Source organism: Cyprinodon tularosa, unplaced genomic scaffold (assembly GCF_016077235.1).
Source record: "Cyprinodon tularosa strain WSP-4 unplaced genomic scaffold, ASM1607723v1 ctg417, whole genome shotgun sequence".
NCBI lineage: Eukaryota > Metazoa > Chordata > Actinopteri > Cyprinodontiformes > Cyprinodontidae > Cyprinodon > Cyprinodon tularosa.
Window position 1 is genome coordinate 771,396 of NW_024039138.1, and position 23,906 is coordinate 795,301.

General features: G+C 38.0%; 1 long non-coding RNA gene across 1 annotated transcript; it reads right to left on the reverse strand.

Moving 5' to 3' along the window:
- Window positions 1-17,792: 17,792 nt before the first annotated feature.
- LOC119792289 lies at window positions 17,793-21,140 on the reverse strand. Its single transcript, XR_005281971.1, has 3 exons — window positions 20,959-21,140; window positions 18,284-18,438; window positions 17,793-18,164 (listed from the first exon to the last, which is right to left on the reverse strand). It is a non-coding gene; the product is annotated as an uncharacterized LOC119792289 (long non-coding RNA).
- Between the last annotated feature and the right edge of the window lie 2,766 nt (window positions 21,141-23,906).

Sequence of the window (23,906 nt, forward strand, 5' to 3'; positions counted from 1 at the left end):
TAAAGACTTCTGGAATAATGTTCTTCTGATATAAGCGAGTTAGAAACTCAAATTGTTTAGACATCAGAACAGGCAATATGTTCAGGATACACATTTAAATGAAAAGGAACCCTTTTCTAGCTGTATTGCACGGAGGAAGAAAAGTCATGGTTTGGGGATGCTCTGCTGTTTTAAGTACTGTTCAACTTTCTATCAAAGAATCCACCATGAAATCAACTAAATATATAGGCTGATGAGGAAAATGTGAAAAAATCTGTAAAAAAATGTACGTTTTAGCATGACTTAAGGTTGCAATAGGATAATGACCCTTTATCAAGGATTGCACTAATAAAAGAAAAATCAGCAAACCCTTTAAACATTTTAGAATTACACTGGAAACTGAAGATGGCAACAACATGAAGAATATGTGACCTAAAGGAGTTAAGACTAGCTAATATGGGGTATGGTGTCCTAACTTTTTCTCTTATTTTCCTTAACAAATTTGGTTTTAAGAATATTTAATGTGAGGTAAATAATTTCATTTTCCAGTAATCACTGTTTAGATTAAACATTGAACATTATTTAAAAAAAATTGTTTCCTTTTAATGGGTGGTCCTGATTTTTTTCGAAGTCCATAACTCACTTTGCTATTAAAAGAAAGGGGTTTCATGCCCTACATGCTGGAAGGGAGAAACAGCGAATGTCCTCATCAAGCTGACTTGTGCAGGAATCCAGTGGTTATTTCAGCAGGACGTTATTAGGGCTCATTCTGCTCGACCTACAGCTTGGTGACTTCATAGACAAAGTGGATTTGATTGACTGCCCTGCCTGCAAGCATCACGAACAGGAGAATGAAACAGCAGCCACCCCAGAGGGTTGAGCTGTGGAAATCTTGTTGTCAGCAAGTATGGATAGTTTGCCTTTGAAGAAGGGATACTTAAGGCATTTTTTTTTTCTATTTGTTTCTGTTAAGATTCAAGCAATAAATCAATTATTTTCTGCACAAACTCTAAGTTGGGTGAAGAATTAAAGTTTTCTAATGGAAATAAGTTTTTAACAAGGTGAGTAAATCCTCCAGTTTGGGATTTTGTCAAATTTTCATTAAAAACCCACAAAGGAGGAATGCAAACGAGGCAACAGTAAACTACAGTGTAACGTCTCTCACGTATAAATCTCCATCATCGTCCTTTTTCCTCCGTTTCTCTTGGTTATTTTAAATATAGGCATCTTATTGTCTGGGGAGAATCCCATCCTATCTCTCACACCCTGACTTCAACGCACATGCACAAATGTGCTGACACCAAATGCCCATGCAGCATTTTTCCAAAAGCAAGAAAAGAGCTTGACAGAACGATGAGGATGTAGAAATCGAATGCTTTTCCCTTTTTATCTTATTTTTTTACCTCACAGCTGATACCTTGAACCAGCATCCAGAACTATAGTATATCTGATTGGATGTGTTTTTGTTCCAGTAAAAGCAGATTTTTAAACGACTAAATAAGAGAGTGAACCCTTGTAATCTGTTATCAGCTTGGTATTATGATGCAGGGCAACATTTCCTTCACAATCACAGACTTATTATGTTGGAGGTGTTTGGTCACAACTGTGATTCTGGTGGTCCCTTTGTCTAGAGGTTTGGCTTCTAGTGGGTCTTCCATGATGAATTGGCCCTGGAGAAAGAGTCAGATCCAGAAAAGTTCAATGATTTCAGTGAAAGCAGACTGGGGCCATTGTTGAAGATCACCTCCTGAAGCCAAGTCAATATTCAATAGGATGAAATCCCTGTCAAGTGCATGGCAGTCAGGTGAAGTATCCAGAAGCCTTCACGATGGCAGCCCAGCCCATATGGAGAGGAATGTATAGGTTTCCAAGGTGAAACAGCTTGTCTTAGTGATTGCTGCATTTTACTTTTGGTACTTTGGGGGACACTCAATAGCCCCTAATGGAGCACCTTGGGGTTAGAGTTCTTGTAACCAGGCGACCTCTCGGCTGGATTTCCAGTGACAAAATGAAATTGTAGAGCAAGGTGAAGTGGAAGTATTAGCAGGTTTATTCAGCTTCACAGAATTCCGTCTTTATCACGCGCATAATCTCTGCCTTAAATAGACACAGCTGATGGACTAAACCATTTACAGGAAATTTAACTCCTCACTTCCCTGTAAAAAAATACATTTAAAACAAATATATATATATATATATACACATTGATGTTTTTTTTTTTTATGAATATTTCCTGATTTAAACTTACACCCCAACACCATAGTAATCCCACCAACTATGTTTACAACTCCCCCTATATTTTCCATAGTCTCTCCCAGAGCCTATAAATGGTGTCTGGCCCCCTTGGGAGGCATTTGTCCAAACATCCTGGAGAGAACACAGAAAAGACAGATAAGTCACTTTCCTAGCACCACAACACTTTTTCTGCACTCACTTTCAACAGATTTGACATTAACATTTGCTTAAGTTTCTAAATAATGACCCTTGCTTGCTCTAAACATTAACTGTCTTTTCCACAGACAACCACCCCAATGGTTAATGGGGAGCAGCTTTGGAGAGCCTGGAACAAAAGGCTACAGGCTAACTATTAAAATACACAATAAATATTCAATCAATATTTTAATAACCTTGAGTGTAAAATGTTCTTTATGTGCAACTAGCGGAAATAACAGAAGTTTTTGACTCACATCCATGATAATGCAATGAATGGCACCTGAGATAATCCAGCCTTATAGCAGGCATAGACTGTATGATTTTTTTTGCACTTTTCAGGCCGATTTTCTAGTCATGCAAGAATTTTTTGGATTGGGTCGAGTTTCACCCTCATCTTGCATCCTGCGTCGTGTAGTATACAGTGGGCAACGAGGGGTGATCAGGCTCTTACAATCACTTGATTTGTGGTCAAATCCTGCTGTTGAAGCAGAGCCACGAGCATCTACAAGCCGATTTACCAGAACCTCGAGCACTGAGCATGTGCACACAAGGGACTTCTTCTTCTTCCACTTTCAGATTGACAAGTCCAACCAGCTGCATCTCTCGGTGCTGAGTCCTACGTGTGGTTTTATGGATGTGCAGTGTGATCATTTAGATCGCATCAAAGCGTCAGGCCATACAGTGTAAGAACATGCATTGTGAGCTGTGAATTTTTAAACCTTGCAGTTTCGTCATACAGTTGATGATTGGCAATATCATTCCCGGCTTTAATGGAGACTGTGGACACTGTCCTAGGAGGGATGCTATCTGGGGATTCCCAGTTGCTTCAGAGAAACATCATTATCCCTTTGAGGATCTACTTGGAAGGGTGTGCTTGCGAGGAAATTCCTTCGCAATCTACATCCAAGAGTAGCTTTTTTGTTTTATTTGTATGTTGCAATGGGACAACACCATGTACACCACAACAAACACAATCTTCAAGCATAAGGTAATCCAAATGTGTCTTTACAAGGCAAGCTTTGGCCAAAGGTTGATGGATTATCTCGTAATTCTCAATTTTCAGAGCAATGGTGTTACTGTCTGGAAAAGAAATACCTTGAGCTGTCAACTAATTGCTGTGTTGAAGTGAGTCCAATGTGGCGGAAGTCCTAAGAGAGCTGTGTCCTGATGGTTATCTGACAGAACACCCATTGGTATGATGACAGCTGTAGCGAGGGAAGCAACCGACTTAAAGAGAAGGTGACAAGATTTCTGAAATCCAGCGTCTAGATCACAGGTGTCAAACTGGTTCCAGAAAGGGCCGTGTGGCTGCAGGTTTTCTTTCCAACCAAGCAATAGCACACCAGACTCCATTCATATCATCAAGTCATCATGTTCAGATTGGACTCCCTTGATGAGATGACTATTGGTTATTAGTGCCTCCTGGTCATTCAGTCTTTTCTGTCTCCTTCTCTTTCCATCTTCTTTTCTTTGTAGCTGTTACAAACATTAGCTGCTGCTAGCTCAAGTGGTAAGTCACTAATCCTGCAAACAGGAAGTCTGGGTTCATAAACATGTTTACATATACATTTGCAATAATGTACTTTAACTATAATATGCAATTACCTTCCACTGCACTTTAATTTAGATAGCTTCTGTCCAAACTTTATTCATTTTTTAGTAAAACCCATATGTATATATGCTATTGCACAAAACTGTAAAAATCCTTTTTATAGTAATACCCACTTGTATATTATATTCGGTACATATCCAGCTGTAAATTTAGTTCATAACACTAGTTATCTTTATACTAAATTCATCTATTAGTAAGATTCTGTTTATAATGGTATTAATCTCTGTACTTATTCAGTAGAAACCCATGTCCTGTATTTATGGAACCCTTATTTATCCTGCACTTGCTGCTATTGCGTTTATGGTTAGACCTAAACTGCATTTCGTTGCCTTGTACTACCTGTGTAATGACAATAAAGTTGAATCTAATCTAATCTAATATCCCAGCCGGAAGAATGAGCTGCCAGTCTGGGTCCTTAGGCAAGTGTCCGCTTTGAGGAGTGGCCTGCTTTTGTGGTAAGGGCTGAGGTCCTGAGATCAAGCCCAACTCCCACAGACTGCCACTCTTGGTCCTTGGGCAAAGACACTTAACCCCACTAGCTCCCTTGGTGCCACACAATGGCAACGCACTGCTCCCTACGAGGATGGGTTAAATGCAGGGAGTTGCTTGTGACAGTGTAATGAGAATAAAAACGGTTGAAAAATCCACAACAAAATGAAAATGTTTGGGCAGAAACAGCTTTTTTTAATGTCATATTAAATTAAGCATTAATTTCTGCATGTTTTGCTTCTATCATTTTAACAATATATTAGCACATGCTCTCCTCGAGCTCCCAGGAAGTTGTAGTGGAGCAAGACAGTAGGAACAGCGGAGGCTGTAGGCTTTGCTTTGGGCGACCAGTCTGGATTGGAGCGGGACAGTTAAGGACGCTTCCCCCAACAGAGCTGGAGGAGGTGTCTGCGGAAGTCTGGGAGTGTCTGCTTAGCCTGCTGCCTCCACGACCCGGTCCCGGATAAAGCGGGAGACGACGAATACGAGTATGAGTTAAGGAGGATGTGGGATTTCTGGGTAACACTCTCACCATAACAGGGTAGCTGTGACGCTTTCTGATAACAAACTTCCTTGTCTTTTCTTAAAGTGGTGCACTCTGCTCCTCTTCTATATGTTAACAACTGTCTACCAGTTAGCTCGCAGCATGCTCACGCTGCGCTGTTTACACTGTACATGCAACACTTCCCCCCGACATTCATAAAATGGTAAAATCAGGGACATTTTCGGGGACGGCTTTAGCCGGGGACAGGTGGTCCAAATCGGAACTATTGGCCTCCAGGATGGTCTTGAAAAGAATTTGAGGACTTAAAAAGGGAAGGTAAGAACTCATTCAGCCTGTTTGTTAATTTAGACAATACTTGTACAGAGGAGAGTGATGGGAGCTGGCGATAAAACCCTATGTCCTTTGTGAATGATGTAAAGTCTGAGGACTGGAGGGGAAGTGAGTCTATTTCCATAGAAAAGGTCAGAGAGGTAGTTAAAAAGATTCCCTATAGCAGGGTCCCAGGAGAGGCAAGGATTTGTCCTGAGATGTCACAGGCTTTTTAACATTGTAAGGCTGTCATGGTTAAATTATGGAGTTAATCTTAGTTTGTAAAGGTAAAGGTAAAGGTACAATCATCCACGCTGTTGTGATTTTAGGACTTTTAAGATGTGCTTTTTGTTGGAGAAAATTTGACAAGCCTTCAATGAACTCTGCAAAAGAAAAGAAAAGTAAGCTATCTCTCAGATGTATCTGTTTATCCTGCTGAAGGACTTATCTGCTTTACTTAAGCTAAGAACCCTGTGGTTATGGCAAGCGCTCAGGAATGCTAACGTCACACTGGGAGTCCTTTCAAGTCCTTTAACTTGCTCAACCAATAAAGAAAGAATGAACGTTTTAATATGGGAGAACCTAAAAAACATTACATATCTTTTGGACTTGTGTTTAGGTGATTAATAAAATATTCACAAATTTGAAACATGTCTTGTTTATTATTGGTAACTAGCAAATTATTGAACAAAATATTGGGTAAAAATAAGTATCCAGGACCTTTATGTGTCTTGTTTTTGCAATTTTGCACTTCATATCTTTCCTGAAAATCCATTGTTTTCCAGCAGAAATAAACTGATATAGGTTCAGATTTAAAAAAAAAAAAAAAAAAGGTCTAAGCTTTCACATCCTGCAGCGTTTTTATTATGTGTGAGATTATCTGTAAAGTAATACAATAAAAATCTAATTCCTGTTCTAAATCAATATAATTTCAACACAGCAGGCTCCTCCTACCCGAAAGGGGAAGACGATCAGCCTATTTTTTTTTATTTTAATTAGCTCAGCTATTTGGAAGACACAGGCACTCAGGGGGAAAATTAATAGAGATAATGAAACATAGAAATTAAATAATCAATAAATCATTTCAGGATCTACAGGGAAATCAAAGACGGGCTGCAAAAAAAAGAACATTTTAGGATAATTTTTCAAAATTTCCATAATCCCTAGAAGTAAAATCAGACAATATACTATAGTTTACCTGCAGGTTAGTTAACTCTATGGTGCTTAAAGTGATGAATCGTGACAGAAATCAATGAAAAAACAAAGAAAGGCAAGCTGTAGTTTTACTTTAGAGGCTGAAGTAAGACTGGAACATCACTAACCTCCCACTATGACCTCTTTCTGGACTCTATCTGAGGTTAATCCAGTCATTCCTCGGTGGTCACAGTCATCCAGACAATCTCAGTGACGAAGGGCAGTCAGCTGCTGAATGTGGACCAGCTGACCTCAGTGACAGTGAATGTGTGTGTACTCAAATAACCTCAGCCCACTGTAGGAGAAGCCATTTCCATACTCCGAGGCAAAGAGGAAATGTAAAAACTCTTCATCTGATGTGAAGACTTTTAAATATGCTGTATTAAGCCGTTTCTGCTAATGCACTTTATCAATTAAGTGATTAACAGCAACACCCGAAAATCAGGAGATTTAGCTCTTTCCAGGTCTGGTGCATTAAAGTTCAAACAGTATTGCAGCTTTGTCCTCTTTTCCTCTTTTAATTATGTTGCAGCCTTAGTCCAACTGGTTTGTTAATGCAAAAATTATAATTGTTCCAAATTTAATACAAGAATAAATTAATAGAATACTAAGAAATCACATTTATGTAAGTGAGGCTCAAGATTATGTGTAGAAACATTTAGAAGGGTTGTTAATCTTGTTCTTAGATATTAAAGTCTGGGAAAACTAGACAAAGGAACAAGACTTAAGTAATATGCTGAGGTGGGATGCCTGGAAAGGAACAAAGCATCTTTACTTAAATACGTTTTTAAATCAATGCGATTTTGGGGACAATATCCTTTAGAAAGATGAGAGGAAGGAAGAGATTTTTATGTACTTTGAAAAATATTATGTTCACCTCAAAACAAAACACTTTAGGATAAATACATCCTGAGAACAGTTGGGCACGGTGGTGGTGGGATAGTGATTTGGGCCTGTTTCACAGCCAGAAGATCTGAGCACAGAATAGTTTTCATGCTATTTTTTTCATGCTTATAGTATTTCTTTTTTTTTTTTTTCATTTACAAAGTTTTTTGTTTAATTCTCATCTTTTGCAAACGTTTAGTTAATACTTACAACAAACAAACAATAGTAAAGCTAGATCCCTTTTCAGAATTCTGAGTAAACTACTTGTAAGAAAATGCAGCTGACTTCAAATTAATTGCTTCAATTTGTTGTAGGTAAATTGAATTAAGCTTTTCCAACTTAATTCATTCAAGTTGTCAACTGGTAAACTAACTAAAGTAAGTTTGATCAACATGATTACATTACTTGTTATAAATCATTTAGGTTTCAGCTGCATTTAATAACAGGAAAAAAAGACATTAATTAGGGATAAAAAAAAAAAATCCAAACTTAAAAATGTCACAGAGTCAAATGTTTAGGCAGATCGGAGGAGACAGAAAGTATCAAACTAATATCAACATTTTGAAGTAGCCTAGCAAGGGTCTTGTCTTTAATTTGATAGATAATCTGAGGAAGCTAAAGATTTGGCTTTAAGGCCTTAATTTCCCAAAGACTAGGAGCTCATCAGTCAAAAGAAATCATCCTGATACCAGTGAAAAAATGCAAAAAGCTTTATGCTTTAACTGATTTCCTATACATGTTTTTCTTGGGTGATTGAAGATAAATATAACTCTAGAAAGGCCAAGCGTACAAATAACTTTGGTTTCAACTGTATTCTGGTTCTGGGTATCCCCAACTTTTACTGGAAAAAAATCAAAATCTAGATATCTAATTTTTTCTTAAAATAAGTGCATTTTTTCTTGGATTGAGCAGGTAAAAGACATTTTGCCAATGGAACAAGACAATTTACACTTAAAATAAGGAAACGCAATTGCATTCTCTTATTTCAAGTGCATATTATCTTATTTTAAGAGTAAAAATACTCATTCCATTTGCAAAATACATTATTTACCTTATTAAAAATAAGGATAAATACACTTAATTTAAGATATTTTTACTTTTTTCTAGATAATTTTTCCAGTGTATAGACTTAAACAGAGGAATTTGTGGCGAAAACTTGAAACCAGATATAACCTGCAAAAAAATGAAATCTAAATAAGCCATTTTTTTCTTAAAACAAGTAAATTTTTTCTTGAATTGAGGAGGGAAGTGAGACATTTTGTGAATGGAATAAGACAATTTGCATTTTAAATAAGAAAAAAAAAACAATTTTTTTGTCTTATTTCAAATTCATATGATCTAATTATCTAATTTTAAGAGTAAAAACACTCCATTGGCAAATCCTCTTATTTACCTACTCAAATTATGCATAAATATTTGATTAATTGATTGATTGACTTAATTGATCTCAGTGGAGAAATGTATTCGTTAAATGCTGAATAGACAAAAAGAAGAGGGTGGCAAAAGGAATAAGTTTTCAACTTATTTCTAGATAGGTTCTGCAGTGTAAAACATGGCAAAGACCCGAAAGTGATTTTTTTTTGTTATTTAAAAAACATCTACCCAGCAAAATCAAAACTGTCTTTGCAAAATGTTCCTTTAGTTTAAACCCCAACATTGACGATAAAGATAGTTAATTCATAGCCATATATAGATTTATATTCATAATAAACATATTGAGAAGCTATAAATATAAGGGATTGGCAAGGTTCCTAAATGCTCTTCTTTTGCTTTAAGAGCCGCCAATAGAAGCAGTAACTAGGGGTTAACTGCAGTAGGAATAAAATAAAATTGAAATTTTACCTTCTCTTGTGTTCTGAGGCGATTTCGGTGTATTTTTACTTTTACCTTAGCAAACGCTTCTCTTCTCAGGGAACCTTTAAGTGAAACACCTGCAGGAAACATCTCAAGGATTCACACTTCTTAGACGTTTAAACTCAGCATTCAGAGCCTTAATGATTCATTACCGGCAGAACGTTGCAGCTGCAGGGAGGGTTGAGAAGAAAAAAACATGTTCATCTCATCACCGGAGTTATGTTTAGAACAGGTCCTCCGGTCATGAAGGGAACTTATCCAAACCTCCAGCTGGGAGAGAGCTGAGACTGGTTTTACTGGTGGGGGGGTTCCAGTTGTCGCTCCTGGTTGGAAATTCACAGCTGGTGTGATGAGGGTTAGAAAAACATCTGTTCAAACCCTTAAACTGAGCAGTTTGTAAATTAAACTTAACAGAAACTCACCTTTAAGTCCAGAAATCAGCAGCGGCTGTGCTCAGTGGGGATAGGCATTGTGACCTGGCTTGTTTTGTCCTCCATGACGCCTCTCAGGACATCTCACCATCAGTAATCATAAGGTGTCAGACCTGACACCCTGGAAGGATGCAGGGACGGGCTAGAGCAGGCATGGAACCCATCTGCACAGGACTATAAATCGTTTTTTATTTAAAGCAAAGCTAGGGGACATATTGATCATGTGCTGCAGGAGACGACCTATGGGAATATCATGGAGAGCTTAAGATGAGAAAGAAGAAGACTTTCCCACATCCCAAGGCTCGCTTTAACATTGAGAGATCCTAAACATAAAATATATCAATTCCAATCACATACATCTGAGATCTTTTTGTAGAGAAGATAAAACAAGTTCCCAGTGCCTACCCTCTGTCATCGCTCCTCTTCACAGTTCTGTTTTTGTTATTCTAAATGCTAATTCCATTGGCAAAGTATCTTCTCTAAACTTACCTTCTTAATTAAGGCCTCGTCCACACGAAGTCAAAACGAACACGAAACGCTGATATTTTCCAAAACGTTTGCAGTAAAGACGGAGACGTAAAATAAATGTGATCGTCCACACGAATGCATGAAAACGCTGCAAAATGTATGCCAGGCCTGTAAGTGGCGCTGTGGTGCCAAAGCAAAAATAAGCGACGAAATGTTGGGCATGCGCACTAATATTTATACATGGTTGCGCTGCGGGTCCATTTTCGTGGTTAAGTCAAATTCAAGTGCTGAACTATGTCGTCGATATTGCTCTGTTCTTCCTGGAGATATTCCAGAAGAAGAAGATTCTGTTGTAAGCCCGACAGCAGGGTGAGTAGCATTAGCAGCAACGGCGCCATTGTTGTTGTGATACTGGTCGCGCATGCGTGTTTAGAGGCGACGCTATGACGCATGCGTGTAAAAAAAAAATATGCGGTTAGAGCGTAAAGATGGAAACGCGAAAACGGCGTTTCGAAATCTTCCCACTCTGAAGGCTGAATAAAAAAAATATCGTTTACAGACCCCCGAAACGCCGGCTTCGTGTGGATGAGAGGCTGGTTTGGTGAAAAATTTGTGCGTTTCGGCCAGGGTTCGTCTTCGTGTGGACGGGGCCTAAAGGTATAGTGGAGGATGGTCTTCTTCTGAGTGGATCATCAAAATAAGTGGTCCTACTAATTGTTAATCATTCTGGTGATATGCTTACTTAAGGCTGCTCTACGTGCTTGTCCCCATTTTTACTTACTGGTGGTTGCAAATCTTCTTTTAGAAAGTAAGCTTGTAGGAGCAATGCAAACAGCAACTTTAAACAGAGCGTGCACGAGGAGAAATGGGCTTGTGCACACTCTTGCATTCGTTTAATAGGCGTTCCCTCTCAGGAGCGGGTACAGGTTTGTGCATGTGCCTTTTTTTTTTAGTGGAGAGGGAGGATTTCTTCAAAGCTTCGCAAAAATCCTCCACTATAAATTAGGAGAAAAAATGCACTTGTTTAAAGGAGTATTTACTTACTTGGATTAAAAATGTTTAGTAGTGTGCTGCTTTGTATAAAAGATGGAAATGAGCAGATTTCCGAAACCTGTTTACTAAGGCTGCTGAACTCCATTTCAGGTTTATCAGATTCATAACTGAAGGCAAATGGGAACAAAAGATGATTGAAAGGTTGAGTTCAATCAGAAGATGAGTTTTGCTTTAAGGGTGTGAATATATATAGCAACCTTGTAAAGTTTTAACTTGTTTTTCCCCCACATTTAATTAGAAAATAATGTGGTCTGCAGTAAACTCCTGTTTTTTTTGTTTTTGTTTTTGAACAAATCCGGTCTCTGAACGTGTTTCTTTAAGAAGATCTGTTCTTTAACAAATGACTACAAGCTGAGTAAAAATATCAGTGAGCTGCAATCTAAAGTCTCTGAACCCGATTTAATGGAAAACAGTCCCATCTTAGATTTCTCTAGGCTTTTTGATTTGTTTGAAGAGAATTAGAGAACCCTCCATAATCATCTTCAGGGTCTTAGATCGAGTTTTTCTTTCTTGATCTAACAGTATCGACCTCCACTAACCTCTTTGTAGGAAGAGGAGCATGAGACTCACTTCCAAAACATCCCTATTGATTTCTTTTACAAATAGTTCTCAGATATTTTCAACTAGAAAACACATTTCAAGGCCATCTTACAATAAATTGGGTTTTGGAAAGTCAGAAAATATATGTCTTTTATCACTGGTCGGATGCTTTGTAGGCTTTACAGAGCTTTAAAATGTTAAAAATGTTTAAAATGTGTTTATTAGTTTTATGCAAAGATTACTGCAAACTAACCAACCAGCTATAAAGACAAAAAGGCTCTTTTGTGAAAAGGCGATCAGGGTAAAACCATAGCAACCAATGCAGTGTATGATTAAACTAAAACACAGCCTAAGCATGTGACTACTTCCTACCTATTCCTGTTATTTGTTCCACTTTCCGCACAAACTCATCCAAGTGAAGGATGTGAAATGTTTAATATAATATAATGAAGGAATGTATGACAATTATTTTTCAGTTAATCTTTTGAATCGATCGACAAGACAGCATAGCATCTTTAACAAAGGATGTAAAGCTGTCCCGAAGGCACTATCTAGAAATACAAAGGAGGAATTGCAGCAGGGCTATGGGTGAAAGTTACAGGTAACTTTCATTTATCTAAGTAAAAGGAAACTCCTCACTATCCCTAGAATTTCTTAGGGATAGATACTTTCAGGATCTGCATGGTGCTGCTGCAGCTATGATCAAGTGTGGGTTGGCTGCAAAAAATGACTCACACTGAACAATGTGGCCACCCTGCACCGTTCCCAACTTTTTAACTAGGAAAGTCTCTGATGGTTGCACTAAAAGTCGCTAGATGACATGATTGATTAATCCATATTTATTAATGATCCAGCCTGCAGGAGAAAGGGATATATATACAAGACAAGACAGAAAATTATTAAAAACACAGCAATCCATCCATCCATCCATCCATCCATCCATCCATCCATCCATCCATCCATCCATCCATCCATCCATCAGTGTCATGGTGGGGATGGTGCATATCTCCAGCAGTCTATGGGTGAAAGGTGGGGTATACCCCAGACAGGTCATCTTTTTTTCCTAGGGAAACTCTAAAAACCCTTATTGAGCATTTGAGAAAAAATCTTGACACATGATGAGTTGCTGAGTCAGCCTACCTGTCAGTGCTTTGGAAGTAGGAGCGGCTCACAGTGAAACTCACTTCTCACTGGAAACGGTGAACTCTGATCTATAATTATTAACCTAGATGTGTGTCTAGTTCCTTTTTTGAAAGTGATATGTAGGAGGAGTCTAAAAAGTCACTAAATATAGCTACAAATAAAGTTAGAAACAGTGCCAGCCTGGTGCAGCTATAGCTCTGGCTACAGAAACACAGTTTGTGCTTTTTCTTGTTCAAGTGCAAAACCTTTTATCCAACTGCATAAATATGTTTTTTCACCCTGAAATAACCCCTCTAATTTCTCATGTCTCTATTTTACCATTTGGTCTATAAGGTAATAAGGTACATTAAGTTAATTGATTTTATTCTGAAATTCACCAAAAGCACGTCCCTCACTTTTTTCTGTTTAGCCCATGTACTCACTGGGACTAAACACGGGACCACTGCAGCGTGTATACATCAATTTCAATGATTTGGGTTTCCTGGGAAAAAAAAAAGTTTTCCTTAATATGGCAAGTCTGAAACAACCGACAAACCACCCCATTAAAGCATAAAAAGGTTTTATTATATTGCAATTGTAGGTTTTCCTTGAAGCAAATTTATTTTCATAATTACATTTTATGCAATTTGATAGTTAATGGAAACGCACCTAATGACTTGATGAAATCATATGCTTTACCTTGATAGAAACTTTGAGTTTGACCCTGTAAAGTGCCTTGAGATGACAAGGGTGACAAACTTACAAAGAACTTTCTGGTACCTACCCTGGAACTAACCGGTTACTTGGAGGAGCACTTCCAGAACATTGCTTTATTACATGCTATATTTCTGTGGTTATATTTGCATGGACCATTGGCTAGTTGTTTGCTGCTATGGCCTTTTACCATCTATGGTATTTAAAATTATGTTTCAAAATGTGTCAATAAACTGTTCTTATCCTGGTCCAACATAATAAAATAGGGTTTAGTTTGATAAAGGAACTTTGCTAATAGGTTTTCCTGATGGGTTGTGTAGAAGTGTTTCGGTAAATCTGACTATATTTCTATTGTGGTTTTAGCTCTCAGTGCAAAAATGAAAAATGTGGGGGGAAAAAATAATAGGCAATACATTCACCGTATTTTCTATCATGTTATTTTTCCTTGGGGGAAAAAACAACATGCAGCTAAAATAAAACAGGATTTAGAGAATCTTTTATGAGTAATAATAAAGATAGCCTGATATATTAAGTTGATGTGAGTGAAGATTGGCACCCTGATGGCCACCATCCATCCTGAAACCCTGAGCTCCTCATTTGGTCATGAAATGAGACTGAATCTGGCCAAGTGGAAAAGAGGTTAAAGCACGCCGGCCTCAGGCTTCGAGTGAGCCTCCACATAGCGTCGTAACAAGCAGAATAATGATCGGCCACAATGATAATTATTGGTTCAGACTCCCTTTATAGCTTTATATAATTCATGCACAATGATCTGTGCTGTGCACACTGGAGCAGATTAACGAATGTGGGAAGTGTGTGTATAAATAATGTGCTTAAACATCTAAGCATTTTCTTTTTAATGCCAAGTGACCATTAGTTTAAAGCTAAAGTGAGCTCCACTGCTCATATCATTTCAGCACACTGTTATACATGAAAACATCCATAACCATTTAGGTAAAGATACCTTTATAGCTAAAATGGGAGCTATAAAAGATAATTTGTAAAGTTGCAAGGATAAGGGTGCAAACAGAGAGATTTTGAAGGGGAAGCTAATTAGGATGGAAATCTTCAAGCAAATCATATCAGAAATTGAGAATAATTTTATCCTTTTGTTTTATCTAGGAGTTTGAGGTGAGTCAATAAACACAGGTTTTAAACAATAAGAATAAACGCACCAGGGTTAAACGAATGGCTGATTGACAGGCTGTTGCTGGCTCTTAATGGCTGCTCATGAAGCAATGCAATCATTTCAGTCAGGGGTCCTGGAGCGGAGACACTTCTAAAACATGCTGGGCATTGGGTCCAGAGGAGCAGGATTGAGAAATTATGCATTTAAATGCACCGGGAAATTCCCAGAAGAGGTGAAAAGTAGTATTACTGAAGTCTCCAATCTTTATATGAGTAAAAAAAAAAATTAAATAAAAATAAAGACTTATATGATTATGATGATTTATTCAAAGAGGGAGTTAAAAGAAATATTGTCGGAGAGCAGAGGCTCTCTATTAGAGACCTAATAAACCACGCCATTTCTGGAGATTTAAAGTCCATTCTGTGGTGAATTCTGCCTGAATTGTATCATAGAATGAGATGAATGGTGTGACAAAAAACAAAACAAAATTAAACAAAATTTTGGCACCATTTAGGATAACATTGCTATTTCAGTACCAGTTCTGGACATCACTTTGTCCTCATTATCATTTAAATGAACAAGTCGACAGCATCTTTCCTCCCCACTGTCGCTACAAGCATGCTTTGTAGGAGGGATTGCCTTTGAGTCAATGAGTCGCTGCAATCAACTGGTTTTCCTTAGATAGAAAACTTTAAATCAATTTGACTGGATGATCTGGTAAAGTTCCTTGAGATGACGTGTTGTCAATTGGCGCTTTTAAAATAAACTGAATTGAACTGAATCCTTAACTTGTCTCGGAAACAGGGTAAACAAAAAAGAAAACTGTGTAGGTTATGATGGAGAGTGACCATTTGGAAATAAATATTGTTAAGTTAAAGAAATTAAATCTGCTGTCCAACTTTATGCTAACGAACAACACCAACTGGTGCCTTGATGGCCTGGCTGTCGACTGCCTGTTCCCTGAGTGTTTGACTGTTGATTCACTTAACCAAAACAGCCTGATTTTTGTTTCTAGGAACAAATTGTGGGAGTATAGATATTACATCATTGTTCACAAGTTGAAGCGTCTCCTTTCTTATAAGCCCTTACTCAAACTTTAATTGTTTTTTTGTTTGTTTTAATATATGCATCCTCTTTAAAAAAAAAATGCAAGACAGATGATGAAATTTACAGAGGTACACATTCTTTGTGATTATTGGAGCCCTTTAAACACCAATATCAAAGCAAATGGGAGTAAATTTCCTTGAATATAAATATATATATATATATATATATATATATATATATATATATATATATATATATATATATATATATATATATATATATATATATATATATATATATATATATATATATATATATATATATATATCAGATTCTGGACATTATAGGGATTCAAAGTTTTAAGATAGTGGAAAAACAGAGATAGGAACTTTGACCCAGTGGCCTTCTTGAGCTGGTAATTTCAGTTTACATTGTGTAATTTAAAGCATGAGCGGTGATGAGGTGCAGTCTGGTAAGAGTGTTTCTCAAGTGTGACATGTTTTCTGCTGCCCCCATCCCGCTTCACTTCCAGGGTTTATATTACCATGAAATGATGGAGCTCCAAATTACTCTACAGATTCTACATCCCACTCGGAGCAGAAACCCAACCCTTCTTCATTTCTATACCCAAATATGGCAGGATGAGCAAATCTGGGTCACAGAGGGTTAAAACCTCACCCTTCAACGTGATTATTATTATTTTTTTTAAAGCCTGACCTGAATATCAGTATCCTGTTAGTTTTACATTATTTATTTGTGATAAAAAAAATATACTTAAGCAGTTACTGTGTCTCTAAAATAAAAAAAATAAGAGGAACCAACGGCTAAGGGCATTGACGTCAAGACATGGAGCACCAATATTAAAGTCAAACTGACTTTCCTTTATTTATCCCTTATAGGGATTTAACTCATTACCCTAAATTACAATTTGGATGTAAATACAAATTTAAGGCAATGATTATTGTACAGGACTTAAACGTGTCACTATTTCCAACTGGTTTTTTAAAGCAAGCCATTTGTCAATTTTATTCTAAACCAGGTTTAAATGTGAAAGAAAAGAACCATAAGAATAATATATAAAGTAGGGTATAGAGATCATACCAACATATTTCTTGTTTGTTCTGGTTTATTGAAAATAATGGATTTAGTTGAGCTTCAGACTTAGATAATAATGCATAAAGTAAAGAATAACATATACCAGAACGATTACAGAACCTTTTTGAATTAGAATTAGAAGGACTGCAGAGGCTAGTTGGATTTTAATCCAAGGTTTAGTTGGTTGACGTTAAAAGAAACGTGTTTTTCTGTTGCGTGTATTCCCAAAATCTTAACCTAAAGATTTGCATGTGTTTTCTTTTTAAGAAAAGGTTTTAAGAAGCCAACTTGAGCTTTTGTGCACTGGAAGATGTAGGAATTTATAATTCATACTTGTGTTCTCTATATATTCCCCTCTATATTAGTGATTTGGTTGTGTATGGTTGGTACCAAATGTAGGGGCAGGTGTTACAAGTTTATCTTCTTCCTGCTGCTTTTGATTCAGTTGTGGTATAATGATTTTGATTTTAAATGCAATTATGTAAATGAGGAAAGAAGGAAGGGAAGAAGGAAACAAGACAAGATAGATTTGATGTGTAAAAGTGGAGATGAATCTAGAAAAATAAATGTAAAAGCAACATGAAAGCTGTAAATGATTAAAACTTAGTTATGGCGGATTGATTATTCCTGCAGAATCAAAGGGATTCATAGATTCTTTAAAATTTAGATAAACATTTCACCCAATTGGCAAATAGTACCGAAAACTCAATGCTGCACAGGGCTTTTAGTATAACTTTACATCGCTTATATTTAGTCATTCCCCTCTGTTTGAAGGTCTGAATCAGATGCATTATAAAAGTCAGATGACAGGAAAGGGTGAGGGCGTAGATCCTGGAATGATTCAACACCAATAAAATCCACCGGTGGGTCATTGGTCTCTAACTCGTCTTTGAGAACAAGTGTCTGGATCTGGTGGACGTCTGCAGCTTAACTGTAAACTAAAATGAGTCCTGCGTAGATCATCAGAACTTTGACCGACTGTTCTTTATCAATCGTTTTTTTTTTTCAGGTTTTCTTCAAACTTGCCAGCAGTACCTAACTTTTATTTAAACAGTCTTTGAAGTATGGAGGAGCAACAGTTGGTGCAGCCTCGTCTTTCTCTGAGAGGCTCACTGGCCGTATGCCACGGACACAAACAGAGGGGGGAGGAGAGTGACAATGCAAAGAGTGATGACACCACTTATTTGTGTATAAAAGAGAGGCTGTAGTGGCTGGTGGCTGAGCAGCGCCATGCTGTAGAGGCACAGCCATACAAGGAGATGCCCTGCAGGAGGACTGCTCTGTCTCTGCACTGTTTGGCATCTGCTGTGGAGGAAAAAGATTTAGTATAGTTAAATATGTTGTTGTCTAGCTTAAATGTTTCAGATCCCAAATGGAAAACTAACATAATTGAACTTTATTGATCTCGCTTTGGAGAATTTGACCTCTTCCCTTGGTCAACAGTGGGCTGCCATTATGTGGCTCCTGGAGAGCGGTGTGGGGTTCAGGGTATTGCTCAGACACCCAGAGTGGCAGTCAGTGGGAGTGGGGTTCCAACTCAGAACCTCAGGATTCCTAAACACTAGGCTGCCTCTCCACACTAGATAGAAAAAGGTGAGTAGAAAAACAAGATATAGTTAAAATGCAGTAATTGGAGGCAAAAACCACTACACTTGTCTCTGCAAAACCATTTTAATTCTGACACAATGAAGAGTTTTCTTATACCAATGGCCTGTTTCTGGGCATGCTATAGTATCTTAATTCCATATAAGTCCAAAGTTTGATAATGCCATTCCAGTTCCTTATTTTGTTTTGATCATCCCTCTACTAAAACCTTGTTTGACTCCATGGTGTGCAGTTTCTAATACTGGTTTATTGCGCTGTCACACCTTGACAATTTAGCCAACATATGCCTGATCTCCCAGAATCTTTTAAAAGATTGGCACATGTTGAACTTTCTATGTATTTTTTCAATTTTGGGCATATATATATATATATATATATATATATATATATATATATATATAGAGAGAGAGAGAGAGAGTATTCACAACAAGTCCAGAACTTCCTGAGGAGGCAGCAATGCGCCCGGAGGCACCCGGCCTGCATAAAATGCACAAGAAGATTTCTCTAGCTGTTGTTTACCGCCTGCCAAAAAAAAAAAAAGAAAAAAAAAAGAAAGGAATAAGGTTTGCAGTTGCAGCATATTGAGTGTCGAGTCTGCTAGGAAGTTTGTTGGCATTGTCAATGGCATCGGCAGCTGCATCCGTGGCCTTCCCCTCTCAGGCAACCATTCCCAAAAAGAAGAGGGCCAAGAACACACAGTTTTGTCTTAATGTCCACGAGTCGCAAATTAGCGAATAATTATAGACTACCAGAGGCTGGACAAGAAGGCAAAGCTCTGGGAGGATCAAGCTAAGGCGCATAGCTGTAAGTTAGAAACAAGTTCAATGGTTGTCTGGAAAATGTCAGATATACCTACACATGTCGATGTGCGTTAGGGATGTTCTTAATAAGTTCTGTATAAGTTATGTGCAAGTTACTTATAGGTTTGTGGATAAGCTTGACACCATGCCTTATGAGTAATTTAGAATTTATGTGTGTTAACGATCTAACTAACCTGTAACTTATGGCCACATATGAGCATACACTGGCATACGTACTTGCCGTATGTCGACATGTGCCAGCGTGCTTATACAAAACTTACCCATAACTTATCCATCGTACACCAGCCGTTTTGCCAAATTATTTGTAAGTCGGCATATGCTGGCTTAATCACCAAGTTATTATAAAGCTTCAGACAGAAGTTTAATCTGAAAATCTCACACAAAGAGAAAAGACAATTAGGAGAAATGTATTGATACAATTACAATTAGTCTTTGGCGCTCAGACCTTGGCAGGAAACATAGCATTAACTTTGATAGATATGCATGAACAGGAGCAAAGAATAGGGCTGTTTCCCCCCCAGGCCTGAAACTGGTGGTGGAGTGGAGATAGATGAAGTTGGTCAGTCTGTAGACTGCTGGTTAGCGAGATGGTCTGCTGAGCTTTATGGGGAGATCCATTGGATTGCATGAGCTGATACTACAGCTTCACTCAGGTGCCTGGAAGATGGAAGACCAGTTGGATAACACAGGTTGAGAGAACCTGTCCATGATGAGCAAGCATGAAGTGACAGTGGAGAGGAAAAACTCCTCGTTGGGAAGAAACCTCTGGCAGAACCAGGCTAAACATGGCGGTCTTCTGCCGGACCGTTTGAGATGAGACAGGGAACGCAGTAAGAGTCCGGGAGGAATGACACTGATGAAGCTTTAGCTACGATGGTGGAGGAGGGGCTGGAGGTGGGTTGAAACGGTGTCATCTGAATGAAGTCACATAGCGCATCCGCCGCCTGCGCACAGGAGCAGACAGGTGAGGATCGGAGGCCTTTTAAGATGAGCTTTGGATGACGATTGGCTTTCGTGGAGGTTTGGTTCAAAGCTTATTCATATATCCGTATGAAGAGCAAATGAGTTTCTTCAGTTGAACTTCCGCCTAGGCTCCATGTTTAGTTTTACAACAGAATTAACAAGATGCATTTGTACCCAAATGGTAAATAAAAGACATTTTTTTTGTTATATCTTTTTGTTAGAAGGGGTTGTGGTGTTGAAACTCTTATGTCAGCCATGTTTACTGTCTCTGTTGATATTAAATCCTGAACTTTGACGTTAACAGAATAATTGAGGAGCCCAGTCCTTGCTTTAGGCTCTTCTATGACCTCTTGGATGGGCTGTTAACTCCCTCTTGGAGTAATATTCCCCAGGCCAGCTGCTCCTGGGAAGGTTAATCACCGTTCGTTGTCCTACGTGCTTAGAAATTGTTTTGTAATTCTCTCCAGACTGATAATTAAAAAAAGGAATTTCGTCTCTTTGTCTTTATTTTTTTTCATGATTAATTCAGATCAAGGGATGATGTGTTACTCTATTGAAACCTTTTATCCTACTTCATGTTGTCTGACAGGTTCTAGTTAACAAATTCTATGATTTAGGAGCCCTGTTTGTAATCAGACCTTGGCCTGTCTAGCAAAATGACCTTTCCAGAGAAACATGAGTCAAGCTAATGAGAAAAAGTCTTAACCTACCTTTAGTGTACTTCGTCTTATTCCTCCATCTTTTTTTACTGTCTCTGAGTGAGTTAGATCCGTAATGTGGATTTTTAATGTTTAATAAATCGACTGAGTGAAAGTCTGCAGACTATAAAAGTGACAGAAAATGATTTAACTGCCCTGAAGTTCATATCTGAGTTAGCAAGCTAGTGAAAGCACCAGAGAGAAATCAGAAGAGAGGTGAGGTCAAATATCTCCCAACTAATAATACATCACATACACACTCCTGGCAGTTCATATAGGTTTCTTTTTTTTTCTCACTCTACCCGACTAGTGTGTTGACATAGTTTCCATGGTGAGGTAAAGGGGGACTCTGAGGGGCCGCTGCATTCTTGCAAGCACACACACATCAACATTTACTCTGAGGGGTCAGTTAACACTCTCTCAGCTCTCCCTGTCCAATAAGTAGCTGCTGGTGGTGCCACAATTAAAAAAAGACATTTTCAATATCCTGAGGGCCTGTAGTCTTCCAGTTCAACCGTAGCACTGTAAACTCGGGGCTCATTCCCAAACACAAACTGCCGAGTCTGTGTGCATGCAACCCCAAGAGGAGGGATTGTATATTGCACTCAATAATTCAAGTGTCACATCAGACAACATGCTGATAATTTCCCTGTGAGAATCTGAGCAGAAGATTCTGACAGGAATTAGAAGAAAAAAAAGTTCAAACTTCCACTTATTAGTTTGACAAATGCAGCATTTTGGGTCTCTTTGGTCCCAGAGGGTTATCACATTTCAATTCACAGAAGGCTCTGAGATGCAAGAAAGTGCACAATTGTGTACATGGGTTATATGATGCTGCTTCTAATCACATCTTGTGCATATTTAGTGCCTTGTAAAGGATTCCACAACTATTAAATTCCTGTGTTGTTTTTTTTGAAAAACCAACACTCCAATATTTTGGAGGGATTTATGTGAAAACTTAAAAGAAACTGATGCATATTTGTAATATGGAAGGTTAAAATTATTTTAAGATATAAATCTACAACATGCTTGCAGGGTGTTTTTTTTCTATCACCTAATATTCTCCATAACCCCAAAACAGCTTCAGAAGTCACCTAATTTATGGAGATATTTTTACAGAACATCACTGAACAATTATTTTTTATTAAAAACAAATTAAAAACCCTCATTTTATATTCATTTAATACTTTAATACTAATTTAATGTTTTAAATTGTAATCTCACAAAATTATGTGATCTGTTGTTGTGACTAAACTCAGTTTCAATCAATACGAACTGTATTGTGTTGTTTAATAAATTTAGGATTAGGAGAAATTAGAGTTGATTCCACATTTAGGTGGGATAAATTATCTTTTTTTTCTTCTTTCTAGCAGAAATGCACATTTTATTAACTACTATTAAATTACTTAAACTGTAGGTGCTAGAAATAAAGTATATATATATACAGGTGCTGGTCATAAAATTAGAATATCATGAAAAAGTAGATTGATTTCAGTAATTCCCTTTAAAAAGTGAAACTTGTATATTATATTCATACCTTACATACAAACTCATATATTTCAGATGTTTATTTTGTTTAATTTTGATGATTACAAATGACAACAAATGAAAATCTCAAATTCATCATATCAGAAAATTAGAATATTGTGAAAAGGTTCAAAATTGATGGCCCCTGGTGCCACACTCTAATCAGCTAATTAACTCAAACCACCTGCAAAAGCCTTTAAATGGTCTTTCAGTCTAGTTCTATAGGCTACACAATCATGGGGAAGACTGCTGACTTGACAGTTGTCCAAAAGACGACCATCGACACCTTGCACAAGGAGGGCAAGACACAAAAGGTCATCGCTAAAGAGGCTGGCTGTTCACAGAGCTCAGTGCCCAAGCACATTAATAGAGAGGCGAAGGGAAGGAAAAGATGTGGTCGAAAAAAGTGTACAAGCAAGAGAGATAACCGCACCCTGGAGAGGATTGTGAAACAAAACCCATTCAAAAATGTGGGGGAGATTCACAAAGAGTGGACTGCAGCTGGAGTGAGTGCTTCAAGAACCACCACACACAGACGTATGAAAGACATGGGTTTCTGCTGTCGCATTCCTTGTGTCAAGCCACTCTTGAACCACAGACATCGTCAGAAGCGTCTTGCCTGGGCTAAAGAGAAACAGGACTGGACTGCTGGTGAGTGGTCCAAAGTCATGTTCTCTGATGAAAGTAAATTTTGCATTTCCTTTGGAAATCAAGGTCCCAGAGTCTGGAGGAAAAGAAGAGAGGCACTTCATCCACGTTGCTTGAAGTCCAGTGTAAAGTTTCCACAGTCAGTGATGGTTTGGGGTGCCATGTCATCTGCTGGTGTTGGTCCATTGTGTTTTCTGAGGTCCAGGGTCAACGCAGCCACATACCAAGAAGTTTTAGAGCACTTCATGCTTCCTGCAGCTGACCAACTTTTTGGAGATGCAGATTTCATTTTCCAACAGGACTTGGCACCTGCACACAGTGCCAAAGCTACCAGTACCTGGTTGAAGGACCATGGTATCCCTGTTCTTAATTGGCCAGCAAACTCTCCTGACCTTAACCCCATAGAAAATCTATGGGGTATTGTGAAGAAGAAGATGCAATACACCAGACCCAACAATTCAGAAGAGCTAAAAGCCACTATTAGGGCAACCTGGGCTATCATAACACCTGAGCAGTGCCACAGACTGATCGACTCCATGCCACGCCGCATTGCTGCAGTAATACAGGCCAAAGGAGGCCCAACTAAATACTGAGTGCTGTACATGCTCATACTTTTCATGTTCATACTTTTCAGTTGGCCAACATTTCTATAAATCCTTTGTTTTTATTGGTCTTCAGTAATATTCTAATTTTCTGATATGATGAATTTGAGATTTTCATTTGTTGTCATTTGTAATCATCAAAATTAAACAAAATAAACATCTGAAATATATGAGTTTGTATGT